The sequence below is a fragment of the Camellia sinensis genome, chromosome 4 (assembly GCF_055761805.1).
Source record: "Camellia sinensis isolate YWXY chromosome 4, ASM5576180v1, whole genome shotgun sequence".
Lineage (NCBI taxonomy): Eukaryota > Viridiplantae > Streptophyta > Magnoliopsida > Ericales > Theaceae > Camellia > Camellia sinensis.
The window spans coordinates 124142077-124159302 of record NC_138964.1 but is presented as its reverse complement, the minus strand read 5'-3'; the positions used below and the strand labels follow the sequence as shown (position 1 = coordinate 124159302).

Below are 17226 nucleotides of genomic sequence, written 5' to 3'. Positions count from 1 at the left end.
GAGATGGGTGAAGGTCTATGCAATTCTAAAAAAAGGGTTCATTAGGGTGGTCTTGGAAAACATAATGGTCTGCATTCTGTATGCTGCTGATATATGATGTTGCAGTTGGAGCCTCATTGATTTGGAGATGCCATGGGCACTGGTTTGCTGTGTAGGTGTATGCTCTTCTACCTTGGGCTCTGATCTGGAGTGCTGAATGATTGAGTGGTTACTGGTTGTCTTTGAGGTCTGCTGATTGGTGCTCAGGTCTACAGAATGATGTGTAGTTGCTGGTTATTGGCTGCTTAGTTTTGCTTCAAGGGAGCTGGTGCAGTTTGCAGTATTGGCTGCAGATGCTCTGAACTGATATTCAATTTGTTGAGTGCTGTTGTTGTGATGGACTCTTCTGTTATGTGGGTGTTCTGCTTCTTGGATGCTCAGTTTGTTAAGTGCTGCTGATGTGTTGGTCTTTTTTGTGCTATGTAGCTGGTGTATTTGCTGTGTGGGTGTTCTATTTCCTGTTGCTGATTTTTTTTATTTGAATTGTCCTGTTGTAGTGTTGTTTGCTAGTTTTGGTTTGTCTGGTGAGGTTGTTTTGCATGTTTGTGGTTGGTTCCTCACCAACCCTTGATGGTGTGCTGGCATATGATTGAGCGGTCTAATTAGTGTCAACCTAGTTGGAATTGATATGGCTCGCTATGATGCTTTTTGCACTCATCATCTTTTTACGTTATCTTCTTTATTGATGTATTAGATTTTCCTCTTCATCAATAAATTTTATTTTCTTTGCTGATCAAAAAAAATAAAATAAAAAATAAAACTTTGCCTTTTTGTTATCGTTTTATTGGGTGTTTTTAGATTTTAAATAATTTGTTTTCAACTTTTGTATTTTTTCTGTCCTAACTTTTACCATTTTTTAACTATTAATTACGTTTTTTTGGGTAATTCAGTTGTTAATGCAGCTGTTTTTTTACTGGTTCTTGGGTGTTTTCTGGATTTTTTTGTTATCATTTTTAAGAAGGTTGTAAGATATTAATTCAACTAATTCTTATCATTTTAGAATTCCATTCTCCCAAACCCACAATTTTTTTGAATCAATCTAATACATTTTATTTGAATTTCGTTCTCCATAATCAATTACAACCCATCCTCCACAATTAATTAAACTCATTTCGTTCTCTCTCTCACGGGTCTCTCATGGGTCATTTGTTTATTAAACCCATTCAAGCACGAAGAACTTTGTTATCCACCCGACATATAATAAGATCTATATTTATATTTGAAATTTGATTAAACAGTAGGTATGAACTGGTAGTGTATGAAGATCTGTGAAGTATTAATTCAACTAATTTTTATCATTTTTAGAATTCCATTCTACCAAACCCACAATTTTCTGAATCAATTTAATACATTTTATTTGAATTCGATTATCCACAATTAATTACAATCCATCCTCCACAATTAATTAAACTCATCTCATTCTCTCTCCCACGAGTCTCTCACGGGTCATTGCTTATTAAACCCATCCAAGCACCAATAACTTTGTTATCCACCCGACATATAACCGAATCTATATTTATATTTTGAAATTTTTTTTTTAATATCTTTATCAAAAAATGGCACAAATTTCAGAAATTTCAACATTATATAAATTACAAATACATTTTGATCCTAACATTATTTATACCGTGCCTTTAGGTATAGGCATACACTAGTAAATTAATAAGACAGAACGTGCTTAAGTATGTGTATCGCACGGATCAAATTAATTTTTTTCTATATTTTATATTTTTTTTGTCTATCTTATTGATGGCTTAATATTAATTTATATTTAATTTTTTATTTATCATAAAATTAGTTATTAAAAATATTTATATTTAATTTAAATTTTATATCCCTATATGCAATATGTATTTATAATTCAAAAAGAATATTAATGAAAAAATCAACACTCTACATAATTAATTTATGTATTTTCTTTTTAATCCAATCACAACATATTTATATTTAACCTTTTAAATAAATTTTGTGTAGTTCTATTTCTACATATTTTTATTTTTCAAATAAATATAAAAATAAATAATTAAAATCACTTTTAGTTTTATATTACAAATTCCTTTTCTAATTTAACTATTATTTTTAATATCAAAATGAGTGTTTATTTTACTATCTTATAATCTTATATATATCATATAAAACTATTATATGATAATTACAATTTTATAACATAATAGAACTAAAAGTATCAAAATAAATAAATAATTTAACTAAATTTATTATATATAAGTATTCGAGTAACACTTTTATGAAATGATGAGGTTAAGATTATTAAAATAAGTAATTTGAATTTAAATTTTATTTTAAATTAAAATTAAAATTATTTTTTTATAACACATATCATAATATAAAATAAAATTACATTAATTAAAGTTAATTCCATTGTGATTTTATGTCAAACATCATATTTATAGAAGTGATTTACATATACGTGTAATGTCCAATTTGATATTAATTGATTAAAATAATAGAACTCAATTTTTTGGTTAAATTTTTAGAAAATAAATTAACAAATATCAAATAATAAATATTATGGAGTTTTATTTTAAAAAATAATGATTTATCGAAAATGATTGTGTATATTGAAATAATGGTAGGCGTGGTCGGCAGAGAGGTAGGTGTAGGAGTCTTTGGATGTGTTTCGGTCATAGTCCTTGGTCAAGGGAGTTTTCCAGCATGGTTTTTCCGGCCATGGGAGGTGTGATGGCGTTCTCGGTCGGTTCAATGAAACTCCTACAGTATATGGAGTCACTGTTGTGCGGCTTGCACAGTAACGACTGTTGTGCGGTTTATGAGCATTATTTCAGACTTTATTTTCATCATTTGAACTGTTTAATATTTAAAAAATATCGAGTAGAATATACCCGTAAAAAATCAAATTAATCGAATATTTATAGACCCTTCATCAACTCACATTTGTATTCAGTTTAATACTTATATATTTATTTTTTATATATACAAATTTAAATTGATGAAGGGTCTATTAATATTCGATCAACTTAATTTTTTACAAATATATTTTACTTGATGTTTTTTAAAAATTAAACGATTTGAATAGTGAAAATAAAGCTTGAGATAATTTTCATAAGCTGCATATATTGGAGGTGTTTGTTTCAACTTTTCAGAGCCAACTTATAGTTTTTAGCTTTGAAAAAGTTATTTTGGATTGTTTGGTTAAACTTATTTCAAATAGCTTCTGATTCTAACAGCTTATTTTAACTCAAAAAAGCTGATTCTGAGAAGCTGCTCACCCCTTGCTTCTGATTATCAGTTTCTGTTGTAGACATGTTAATTTATAGTTATACTCTTAAATTTTTTTATTTTTTATTTTTTTTAAAATAGAAAAAGACTCAAATGAACTATAGATTATTATTATTATTTTTTATGAGAAATGTAGACAAACAAAAAATAAAAATTAATTGAAAAAGCTATTTCACAGCTTATTTAACAAACACTACTCAACAACTTAAATCTATAATCCAACAGTTACACTAAACAGATTAACAACTTCTGATTGAAGTTATAATTTATAATATATTAAGTTATAATCTATAAACTGTTTTAACAGGTACACCAAACAGACATTTACTGTTGTGCAAGTCATATAACAGTGGCCCTGATCCTGAAACTACATGGTGGCAATGATCCTTACACGTGCGTCACGATTTTTGATGCTATGGATCAGTTGTACTGCAGCCGTGGGGGTCTTGTCTTTGGTTTGTGTGGGGCTATTGAAAAGAAAAGTGTTGTAGCTTTTGGTGGAATAAAAGAGTGTGAATTGATGAAAGGAATAGTGATTTGGAATTGAAAAGTAGAGCGTGGTTTGTTGAGAATAGGAGTGCAGCATGCGTGTTGAAAAGAAGATTTTTGTTTGTTGAAAATAGGGGTGCAGGAGCAGCATGGGCATTTTTGTTTTAGGTTGTGTAGGTTGATTTTGTAAGAATTTATGTATTTTTATTTTTTTAATTAAGGCCTCGTTTGGCAAGAGGCTATTTTAACCAATTAGTCAAAAAGTTACTAAATTAGCCAAAAAGCCAACAACCCATACCAAAAAGTCAAATATTCTCTTTTCTCTCTGCTTTTTGCACATCTTTTTGTAATTAGCCAAAAAGTCATCCCAAACATACAAGTTTTTTTTACCTACCTTTTTAGCCAAATAGCCAAAAAATTACTAAATTAGCCTGTTCCCAAACGAGGCCTAAGTCTTTAATTTTTTTTATTTTATTTTTTGGTATGTCTTTTATTATGTTTTTTTTTTAAAAAAAAGTTGTGATGTCAAGAGATTGATTGTATAAATGTGAGTAGTAGTAGTAGAAGTAATTTGTACTTTCTGAATCTCTCTTGATGCATGTCATCTTCCTGTACTTTTAATTTCATATTGTTAATAAAATTTTTCTTTGCTTATAAAAAAAAAATGAAAGGCACCTGTTGATATTTCTTGAATAATTTTTAAATAAAAATTTAAAATTTATGATATTATTGATAATGCACATTCATGAATTCTCCTAGAAAATATAAGCAAAATAATTTTGCTAGAATAAAAAATTTGCGATTATTATGATATGTCACATAATTAATCAGAACCCCTTTGAGAATTGAAATTATTAAGGTTGTAGAGATTTTGTACCTGATTCCCTTTAAGAGCACTGTTTATGATTTGAATTTGCAATTTTTTTTGCATTAATGTGAATAATTCTTACGATCTTATTGGTATAAGCATAAATCCTACCTTTGAGTCAACCCACCTTAAATACTTTTTCGTGTAATAAAATACTTAAATATTATCATATAAAAATATTATAATAGATCATAATCGAACACCACTTAAAGTATAATTAAAGATCCACCACTTTAGACATAACAAAAAATATAAGAAATTAGTAAAGATCTTTTCAATTAATAACCAAAATAATACACCATGAGTTATAATCAAATCATAATTTGCATATTATAATATTTTTCGATATTTTTATTTTTTTGGGAAAAAATATTTTGATATAAGTAGAATTCATAATTTTTGGTAAATTTGATTAACATAAATGAAGATTTTGATTTCAGTTTGAGAATATATTTTTTAAAAAAAATTTTGAAAGAAATTATTTTTTATGAGCATTTAATATAGGTTCACACACAGTAATAAAATTTTTCATCAATTATTAACAAATCTGTTTATGTTTGACTTTCAATTATTAAAATTTTCTATACAAAATATTAATATGCAAAATTATTTTTTTATTTTAAAAATAAATTCTTATGTATCACACGGATCACCTACTAGTCAATATGACATACCGCGTGTTGTACCTATGAAGAGAAGTGATTATGAAGGGAGACGTAGACTTTTAAATATATATAACATGTTCAAACGTATATTTCATCACATGAGAAATGCATTTCTAACTAAGGTCAAGTTTGGCAACTCTTAAAAAATTTAAAAAGTCAAAAAGTCACTATCTTATTTAAATCACATCATCTTATTTAAGTCACATCACCTCTCTAACACATCACTTCAAACTCAATCAAAACTCAACCCATATTTCATAAAAAGTCAAAAAGTATATTTATTTAATCTTCCCAAACTTAACCTAATTAGGTAAATATGGTGAGACCACTTCAGGATCTACGAAAGTTCGTCATTTTACTTTTTATATATAAAAGACTCACTACCTCACCTCCCCATCCTCAATTAAATTTCTTTAAAGTTTTCATTAATTTCCCTCTTATAGAAACATACAATTGTACACATCTTATTCTTTTCAAACTCTGCAGTAGCAAACGTTTCATCTTTTAAAAAAATTATTCTCAACTCCCTTGTCCTCCTTCCAACAAACCAAAGAACTACCACACACGATACATAAAATTGCATGTATCTCTTTTTTCTCCGACTGCAATAGTGAGAGCCACGCATTTTAGAAGGTTTCACTCTCAACTCCCTTGTCCTACCTTTTACAAACCAATAGAACAACCACCCAAAGAAGCCTACATGTCTTATGTTCAACCCAACATGGTCTCAAACTCGAACTTTGACGAGGATCAATGGGTTATTCAAATTCGTCGAACCCTAGACGAAGAGCTCGAAGACGGCACTGAAATCCCTGTCAGCATCTTCAATGTCCCCAAAACCCTAATGGTTTGTGATCCGGATTGTTACATACCACAAGAAGTAGCATTAGGCCCTTACCACTACTGGCGTCCTGAGTTGTATGAGATGCAAAGATACAAGCTTGTTGCAGCTAAAACAACACAAAAGCAGCTTCAAAACATCAAGTTTCACCACCTAGTCGACCAACTAATGAAGTCCGAGGCGATGATTCGAGCTTCATACCATAAGTACCTGGATATCAATGGTGAAACCTTGGCTTGGATGATGGCCGTTGATGCATCATTCTTGCTTGAGTTCCTTCAAATCTATACTATCAAGGAAGGTAAAGCGTGCATGCTAACAAGAGTTTCATCGAGTATGTCACATTTGCTTGATATTGAAAGGAGGAAATCAGCACATAATGCCATTCTTAGAGATATGGTGATGCTTGAGAATCAAATCCCACTATTTCTGCTAAGGAAGATGTTGGAATTTCGATGTTCGTCATTAGACTTGGCTGATCAAATGTTGCTCTCCATGTTAATGGGGTTCTGTAAAGAGCTTTCTCCGTTTAAGATGATCAAACAATTGCCTAATTTTGATCAAGTTACGAATTGTGCACACTTGCTAGACCTTCTATACCGTGTGATCGTGCCAAAATGGGAACAAGAAGTCGATGTTAACACTGTTGAAGTTGATGATCAAACTGAAGTTAAAGAGAGCAACGAAAGATCCTTTGGGAAGTCAGTTTATGTCAGACAACTTCTCGATGAGGTTTGGAAGCTCCTTTCGAATCTAAACGCTGGACCGATACCTTTTCTCAAAAGGGTATTATTTTCAAAACCTGCAGAAGTCATATCGAAGTTGCCCTTGAATATCATCTCTGAGCTTCCTGGATTTAAACTTTTGAAAAAACCCATTGGATTCTTATTCTCCCCCAAGGACCAAGAAGAAGACAACCCCGAAGATCAAAATTCTTTGAACAACACCATTAACAAACCTCCACTAGTGGAGGAAATCTCAATCCCTTCTGTTACTGAACTCTTGAAAGCCGGTGTATCTTTCATACCCAGTAGTAATGACAACATCTGCTCCATTAGTTTCGATGTTAAAACAGCTACATTGTATCTCCCTACTGTTAGTCTAGAGCTAAATACAGAAGTGGTCTTGAGAAACCTAGTAGCATATGAGGCATGCAATGCATTAGGGCCATTGGTTTTTGCTCGTTACACTGAATTGATGAATGGGATTATCGATACCGAAGAGGATGTGAGATTACTTAGAGAAAAAGGGATCATTTTGAACCGTTTGAAGAGTGATAAAGAGGTGGCCAACCTATGGAATGGGATGAACAAGTCTGTTAGGTTGACTAAAGTGCCCTTCTTAGACAAAGTGATTGAAGACACCAACAAGTATTACAATGGGAAGTGGAAGGTCAAGATGGGAAAGTTCATGAAGCTTTACGTGTTTGGCTCATGGCAGTGTCTTACATTTTTGGCAACTATTTTGCTCTTGTTGTTGACCACTTTCCAAGCCTTTTGCTCAGTGTACAACTGTTCTCGTTTATTTCATGTCAAGAGCATTTCGTGATTCAATGGGAGTCTATCTCTATCATAGGCGATGGAGGTTTTGATTGGTCCATAGCTTAGGTATATATGCTTGCAATTAATTTGAATATCTTTTATAAATTAATTTTTGTATAAGATTTTCAATGTAACAATTGAATCAGTTGTATTTCTTTTAAACAAATGAAAAGCTATGGACACTGAAAAATATATTAAAAAAATAAAATGGATGACATATAAATTTCCCATAATGAGTCACATTCAGCATAAAATGAGTCTTCAACGCCACAATCCTCCCAAGCTAACCCTTTGGCAGAGGTATATCATCAATATCTGAAAGTTAGTTTTCACTTAGGATGAGATAAAACCCAATAGAGATAAATTTAATAATCTGTATGATGCTTAACAAAGTCATATGGTAAATGCATATGAATGTCATTATAAAAACATGCATTTTCTCTTTTAAACAATGCAATCCTATATTTATATCCCAATTAATAAACCATTCTTTCCAAAATAGAAAATAGGACAGTAACACACTGGAAATCTCTAGGTACGTGTTTGCAAGTAGGCTATATGTTAATCATGTGGTTTAATTTCGATGATGTCTAAAATATAATGGGACAATTTGTGATTTTTAAATATGCATATTTTATATTCTTTGACACAAAATATTTTCTATTTATAATATATGTTGTATGATATATTTGTTATAAATATTTTTAAAATAAAACTTACTATGCTATATCAGATTTTACAAAAATATTTTAGAAAACTTACTATTCATGTGTTGAAAAATCCAATTGTCCACTATTCATCTTTTGACAAATTTGATATTGATTGGTTATTTTCTTTTGATAAAATTGATATACCCACATGGGTGGTGGGTCATTTTTTACTAAAGTGTATTTAAAATCTCTACGAAAATTGTAAAAGGAGTATATATTTTCAGATATGATATAAATATTATTTAAAGAGATTTTACTATACATAATTTTAATTTTAAAGTTATTGCGCGCTAAAATATTTAATAGAAAAGTTACTATGCAGTCACTGTGTACCATTTGATTTTTCTATGAGAAATTTGAAAATTTACTCTTAATTATTTATCGAAAGCGACCTTTGGCTATATTTTTCCATCCTCTGCCTACAAAATTTGAAAAGGAAAATTGCCCATTGCTCTATGCGTCAGAGGCATCGAATTCAGCATAAGGAACGCCTCTCCTCCAACGGATATGAGCATCTCTTCTCTTCCTCCAACGGATATAATTTTATGATATACAAAGAGTATTTTGGTTGGAGAAAAATAAGTAGTAAAGAAGTGAAGAAAAGAAAAATATGTGATATTGAAATATTTTCAAATATTGTATTATACTTCATTGAGTTATATTTTTTGTGAAAAAAAATTATTGAGAGTTTGAGCAAAATTGTAAAAGGGTTTTCTATCTCTTATTCATATTATTCTTGTAAAACGAGAGAGTTTTTGTGAGTGATTTTTTGAGATAAAATCACTTGGGTTCATTATGACTAGGCATCAGATTCTAAACTAATCAGAGTGACTGGGATTAGTCACTTGTTGTAAAGGTTAGTAGCACTCGTGAAGCTAGCAGTGTAATTACTGTTTGAAAAATAGTAGACAAATTCCCAAGGAGGATACTTAGAGAATGGATGTAGGCTCGGCGTGTTGAACCACTATAAATCTCTGTGTTTGATTTCTCTTCGCTTTGCTCATTTTGTTTCATTACTTTATTTTATATTGTTGAGCATATTATTTATTTATTATTTGATTAATTTTTAATTTGGCAATTTATTTAGAAACCCAATTCACCCCCCCTTGGTTTGCCTACCTAGGATAACAATTTGTATCAGAGTAAGTGCTCTTATTTATTTTTTGACTTAACCATCTAAGAGTAGATCATGGCAACCAATTTTGATGTTAATTTTGCTAAAGGTCAATTGCCCTATAGACCACCATTGTTTGATGGCTCAAATTATACTACTTGGAAAGCAAAAATGAAAATTTTCATTCAAGCTTTTAACAATGAGCTATGGAAAATTATAGTCAATGGTCACAAGATACCCTCCAAGACCATCCAAGGGCGAATTTTGCCCAGTGAAGAACACTAATGGGATAATAATTATTTGAGAAGCATTCAAATTAATGCCAAGGCCATGAATATTTTATTTTGTGCTTTAGATTCTAATGAGTTTAATAAAATTTGTACATGTGAATCAGCTAGGGAAATTTGGAATAAATTAGAGATCCAGTAAATATTATACTAATGTTGAATTGATGAGAAAACTTCTCATATTTTTGCCAAAAAAATGGGAGTCAAAAGTGACTGTTATTCAAAAAGCAAAGGATTTAACAAGATTGAGCATGGATGAGCTTTTGGGGTCTCTCATGACCCATGAACTTGTAATGATGAGTAGAAGTAAAAACAAAATTAAAGCCGCATAGGGAGATAGCGATAAAAGTAACTTAGAAAACGATGACAGTAACAATTACGTTGCTAATCAATGCCTAATGGCATTTGGAGATGATGATGAGGTATGTAATTCTAACAATAAATCTTATTATTTTGATGAATTACAATCCGCATTTGAAGAATTGTATGATGAATTTTGAAAACTTAGCATTAAAAATATTACACTTAAAAAATTGCTTTCAAAATCAACAAAAGAAAATGAATATTTATCTAATAAAATTGAAGAGTTACAAAAAGATTTTTTAAAGATAAAAGAAGAAAATGATATTTTGAAATCAAAAGAATCTCCTATCTTGAAAAATGAATTAAATAATTTGGAACTTGAAAATGATGTTTTTAAAAATGAAAATAAAAATGAAGTTTTTAAAAATGAAAATGATATTTTGAAAAAGAAAAATGATTCCTTAAAAGAAAAAATTAAAAATTTAAATAAAATAATTTTCAAGTTTATCCAAGGAAAAGAAAATTTAAATAAATTACTTGGAAATCAAAGATGTATTTTTGACAATGCCGGTATTGGGTACAAACCCCACAAGAAACAAATGTTTTATAAAAACTTCTTTGTTAAAGAATCATTATTTAGTAATCCTAATATTGTATGTTATTATTGTAATAGAAATGGTCACTCAATTTCATCATGTCAATTTAAAAAGGGAATACATGGAACAAAAATGATATGGGTTCCAAAATCAAGTAATTCTAAAATTAACATTCACGGACCCAAAAAAATTTGGGTACAAAAATAAAAAAACTTGATTTTTTTTTTTATAAGTGTGATTAAAGGTGAAATCTGGTAGAAGAAAATGGTATTTGAATAGTGAATGTTCAAAATATATGACCGGAGATAATATTCACCATATCTTCTCGAATGAACAGTAATTACGCAACGTTTAGCAACAACAATAAATAATTGGTATAGATGATTTTGGTAAAAGTTGGTTTTCAAATTTCAAAATATTTCATATTAATAATAAAATATTTACTCTCTTGCATATATGAAATACATACATGTTTATCTTGCATACTTTCCATACCATGTCATTAAATCACAGATGAGTCATGTGAAGGTAGAGGAAAAAGAGAAGAAAATAAAATTATTACTATTTCGATATACTGAGATTTTAAAAAAAAAAAAAATAGAGATTTTTTTTGTATGCACAAAAATGTTTAAAAAAAATTATGATTTAATTTCAACTTTAATGATTTTGATTAAGCCACATTATTATTAAGATGATTTTGATGATGTAGTATATTGATATTTTTCATGTAAGCTAATATTTGTTTTATGTGTTACATTTTGAAAATAGCATTCTAAACTCTTAATTGATCATGGCACCTATTGAAATCTTCTCATATTTTGAGTTTTATCTATTTTTATTAAAGATAAAATAGGAGAGTGAAATATAACAATATTTATTATGTGCTTACTTAACTTGATATGATTACTTTTTATACACTGTATATTTTATGTGATTGTTTTATAATTGTTATATCTGCACAAAATCACCATAGAAAAAGGAAGTACCAACTTAGGGAGAGAAACAATTTTGCTAAACATTTTTATGTGATTTTTTTAATTATAAATTCTCTCTCTCTCTCTCTCTCTCCCACTTGTCGTCTCGTTCTGTAACGCCCCCAAATTATTACAATAAAACCAACCCTTAAAGTAGAAGAATAATAGAAATAATATGCTTTCATTCATCAGAATTCGTTTACAAAAGTTAACACATGCGATATACATTCACAAATGTTCATCCTGAATCTACAGCATGTGTTGCAATGTTAACAAAACTAAAACTAAACACATTATCATATGTCCTACAGGCTTACATCTTTTCAAGTCATTGCTTGGTTACACAAATATGAGCCTCGCTCAATACAAGTTAAGCCCCTCGGCTATACAAAAGAATATAACAAAATAAAGAAACTCTTCCTCCCAAAAGTCCCTCCCAGTTATTGTCTTAGCGGAAGCATATCACTAACTCTTGAAAATGGTTTTTTTTTCAAATAAGGTGAGCCAAAACCCAGTAGGAATAATCTATCACAATATATAAGATTTAACAAAGATATAAGTACAATGTGCATATACAATGGTTGTGACAAATATTCACATTTTTATATCATCATAAAATACGAAGTTCATATCTTATTCCACTTTTCTTCAATTCATGAGTCAATTATATTATCTTTCAATAACCCAACTGAGATTGTAACTCAATGGTTTTCTAGGTCAATACAATACTACACAAACACTTCAATCTGCCATTTTACGAAAATTTTGTCCGCAGAATCGACACCTATGTATGCACAAGATTTCAGGACTTTTACCCGGACACTCCGGCCAACTTAATTTTAATGGAATCCATCCCTTGTCTCCTGCCAAACAATGGAGTACATCCCCTTTCTCCTCCCAAACATCATACATATACAATGTATTTAAAGCAAAGTTACATTCAATGACAACAACATTAGATTAGTTTCAATTTACTTAATCCTCATGCAATTTCTACAACAATCATAGCTATTCTCTATCGATAGCCTAATATAGATATTTTTAAACAGATATACAATCTTTTCAATAGATAAATTATTCAAATTTTCATGGATGAGAGACAACACGTGTCCAACTTCACTATTTATATCAATACTCATCCAATTTCACATTACCAATGTCAATGTCAATTTCAATTATTTATACAAAATAACTATTTGATCCAATTAAGGCAAAACTCCCCATTTTCCAAATATCAACCCAAGTACCAAAATCAATAATTTTGACACAATACACCTTCATTTTCAAACTCCATAACCATTTACTTTCTATTCACCAAAAACCCCTCCTTTTATTTCACACACAAAAGGGTTGTTCAAACTACTCCCAAATCCCACCATTGTTACACAACGACAAATAACTAAGTTAAAGACCATATAAAGGTGTAGAAAATCCCTACCTTAAAGAGAGAAGACGAGCAAGGCAAGAATGAAACTCCAAAGATGCTCAAACCCAACTTTGTTCGGATCAAAATGAAAATCTTGAGATGTTCTACCTTTTTCTCAAAGGCACTAAGGTGAAGATCCCAATGGATCTAGGTGAACTAGTAAAGAGAAGATGAGTTTTATATAGAGAAACTCAAGGTCTAAGTTTTTGAAAAGTTTTAGAGAGAGAGAGGAATGAAAAAGTGATGAGAAATGTCATCTTCTCGGACTGTTATACACGCAGTCCACTCGAGCGTGAAAAGTGACGCTCGAGCGTTAGACACAATGTTCTGCTCAAGCCCAAGAAGTGATGCTCGAGTGTAGAATACACACTTTCAGAAGTTTTGCAGACGAAGGACATCGCTTGAGCGCAAGACTGAACGCTCGAGCGTCCACTCGCTCGAGTGTAGGAAACCCCACTCGAGCATAGAACATACTCTTTCAATATTTGTAGGTCTGCAAAAATATTGAGAGTTTACAAATCCTGCTCGAGCAGTCTGCTCAAGTGCAAGAATGACCGCTCGAGCGGAGGAGAAAAATTACGAAGCTCGTTCGAGCGTAATAATGGCCGCTCGAGCGAAGGAGCAAAAATCTGGACAACAAAGGTTTGGAAAAACAAGCAATCAACCTGTTCCAAACGCACAACTACAATCCAATAACCAAATTTAAGGGGATTAAGGGAAAAATGACAATGAACAACATTTAAAAACTATAAGCCCGAGTCCAGAATGCAACAAGAGTCGAGTCAAAACCATAATCGCTATACGTTCTCTCTCTTGCTCTCTGTCTTTCTCTCTCTTGTCTACTCTTGCTCCCTATTATCCTCCAACACTAACTTCATCACCACTATCATCCATCTAAATCTATCTCCAATATACACAAATCCATATTCGATCTACATACATCATTCTCCGATCTACACAAAACCGTCTCTAATCTACACAAAATTCATCATCGATTTTCTCCATCATTTCTAATCATTCCCATCGTCTCCAATCTACATCATCATCACCGCTAATCTACACTATCACCGCTGATCTTCTCTATCATCACAGTTAATCACCATCATCAGCCATCCAAATCCCTTACCAATCTACCAAAATCCATCACAAATCTACATAAATCCATCACTAATCTACCAAGATCTATCTCCGATCTACATCATAGCCATTACCGATCTTCATCGTCCTTTTCAATCCTCCATCATCGCAGATCTACATCAGCATCACCGATCTTCACTTTTGTCACTGATCTTTACATCCACCAGCATCTTTTCCCTTATCAAAATGCTAAAATTATTTTTATAATTTGTAATACTTCTTTTGTGGTTGCATGTGCTACAAACTCTTTGTTATTGTATTAGTATTGCTTCTACCTGATATGAAGCATTTGGTTTCAAGTGTTTTTTCTTTTTTTTTTGCTGGTACACTCAGTACAGTTGTATTTGGGCGGATCCTAATGGCCCTTGTTTTTATTAATTAAGAAATTATTCTTTAATTTTTTTTTTATGAGGCATCATAACTTTAGAGGGAGTTTTCTTAAAATTATTTTCTGATCATATGCATTAACTTATGGGGAGTTTTTATATTCAACAGATATTGTGTTAAATGCTTGCATCATTGTTGTTAAAAATTTCTTGTTGCCTTTATTTTAAAAGATAAATAATTTTCTTTACCCGCATTGATCTTTTATTTTGATAATGTCAAAGGAGGGAGAAGAAATTTGATTTAAATATAAATTATTTGACAAAAATTTTGTTAATAATGGGGGAGAAAATGTAATCAAAATAAATGTCTGTATTATGATTGTTGAATATTTTCATGTTGCATTTATTAATGTGAAATTTTGTGTCATATTCATGCTTGTATAGCCATCATAAAAAATGGGGCGATTGTTAATAATATGATTTAATTTTGATAATATCTAAAATATGATGGGATAATTTGTGATTTTTAAATACACATTGTAGACACCCCATTTTTTACCGTCCTCAAGACTTGGACGTCACCGTTTGAACACCCGGTGATCATCCATGTTTGTGTTCGTTTGGAGTTCCCGGAGGTCTCGGCTACGCGCCTTGCCTCAGGATCTCCGAACTCGACTGTTTAGTGTCTGGTTTTGCACCAAACACTTGTGTTTTGCCTTGGAGGGGCAGGGATGCCTTGTGAGGCATCCCCACACATCACCGGCCATGGCCAAAGGCCACCGGCTGGTGTTTTGTTGCCATCGACAATGTATATTGCCGGTCGGCATTCTTTGTTGCCGGTCGGCAGTCCATTTTGTCAAAATGGCAATTTTGAGCAGCCGACTACTGTTCATCTGCTTTTGCAGATATTTTAATACAGCTGTATGGCATTTTGTTCCCCTCCATACACGTGTATGGAGGGATGGCTTCCTTGTTAGCTTACCTTGTAAGCTTTACAAGATTGGCTTCTCTATAAGAGGAGCCCCCCTCTCCCTTGCTTAGGGTTAGACATTTTAGAGACAAAAAATACAGAGGAGAGCTCTGGTTCTAGGGTTAGAGTTTATATACATTCTATCTCTATATATCTCTCTCTTGAGTGTTCTAGGTGTATTTGTTCATAGTATTGCACACAAACACCTACCATTACACCTTCCCTTGGCTATTGAGGTTCTAAGGGATTGTTTTCAGAGTTTTGGAGCTGGTTTGGAGCTTAAGGAGCTGCTGGAGCTTCATTTGTGAAAGAGGTCTTCAAGGGTAACAATCTTGCCCTTTTATTTTTCATTTTTGCATACTATTTTTGCCTATCTTAGAACTGTTTTTGAGCTTAGTGTATAATATAAAAAAGTTCTGTTTTTAGACCCTCTAAATAGTTTGTTTAGAGTGTTTTGTGGTTTGGAGGTGTTTGACCCCTCCTAAGCCTTGAGAGGCTCCATTTTGTGCCATTTTGAGTGAGCTCCGGGACTTTGGTGTTTGGGCCTCCTCACCACTGAAATATTAAGGGATTTCAGAGGTGAGGATGGTGCCTTGAGGTCCTAGGGAGGAAAGGGCCACCCCCTCTCCTTGTTGTCCTTGAAAAGGACCATTTTTGGCCTCTTGAGGGAGCACCTAGCTAAGCTTCATGTTGACCATGCCTTAGCAGATTTTTATGCTTATTATGTCATAATATGCCTCTGTTTTTAGTTGGTTTTGGTACACCATGCATGCTTAGCATACCTACCTTGTAATGCCATGTTTAGGCCTTAACATGCCTTAGGTTGTAAACCATTGTTCAAGCATGTTTTAGGTTTAGCTTTGTGAAGCTTTTGTGCTTATTTTGCCATGTTTGAGGTCTGTCCATAGTTGTTTGGGTCGACTTTGCCATGCATTATATGCCCCCTTTGCATTTTGGCTTGTTGGCCTTAAGTGTGTGAGTGTGTAGCATGCATTACTTGCCTTATGTTGATGGTTTGGCACCATTTATAGCATCATTTCAGTCCCCTTAGCATGCTTGTATGCTTGACTTGGATGCTTCTTTGATGCCTTATGAGCATGTGTGGTATGCTCCTTGAAAGTGCATTTGTGCATGCTTTTGAATTCAAGCCATTTAGATGCCGTCTAAGTGGTCTTTTGGGCTTTGTTTTATATGCTAAAACTCTGTTTTTGGTCATTAAATTCATGCCATGTTTGGTCTTGCTAAGTGTGGTCAAATACCCCTTTAGCTTGCCTTGAATGCTTGGGCCATTTGTTGCATGTTTAGCCTATCTTGTTTGCTTGGTTTGGCACCATGTTCTTGCATGATTTTCAGAGTTTAATGCATGCCCCATGTCCATGATTATTCCCTTTTAAGTGAGCTTAAAAGATGCCCTTTGATGCTTAAGTGTTTAGGCCTTAACATGTGCATGTGTGTATGTGTGTTTGGTCCCATCTTCTTAAGCTTTGGCCACTGTTTTGGGACCTAACTTAGAGCCGTCCAATTAGTGTAAGTCCATCCCTTGTATGCCATTCAAGTGCTATTACATTACCTCATGTTTGCATGCTTTGGTTGCATGTGTTGCATGCTTGAAATCACTTGCATTTGGCATGCATTCCCTTGGTCAAATTACTAGCACGTTGCATGATCAAATCACATCTTGC

At 32.1% G+C, this 17226-nt stretch overlaps 1 pseudogene; it reads left to right on the top strand.

The window, feature by feature from the left end:
• The first annotated feature begins 5796 nt into the window (after positions 1-5796).
• On the top strand, positions 5797-7752 carry LOC114321690 (putative UPF0481 protein At3g02645 pseudogene; annotated as a pseudogene).
• The last annotated feature ends 9474 nt before the right edge of the window (positions 7753-17226 follow it).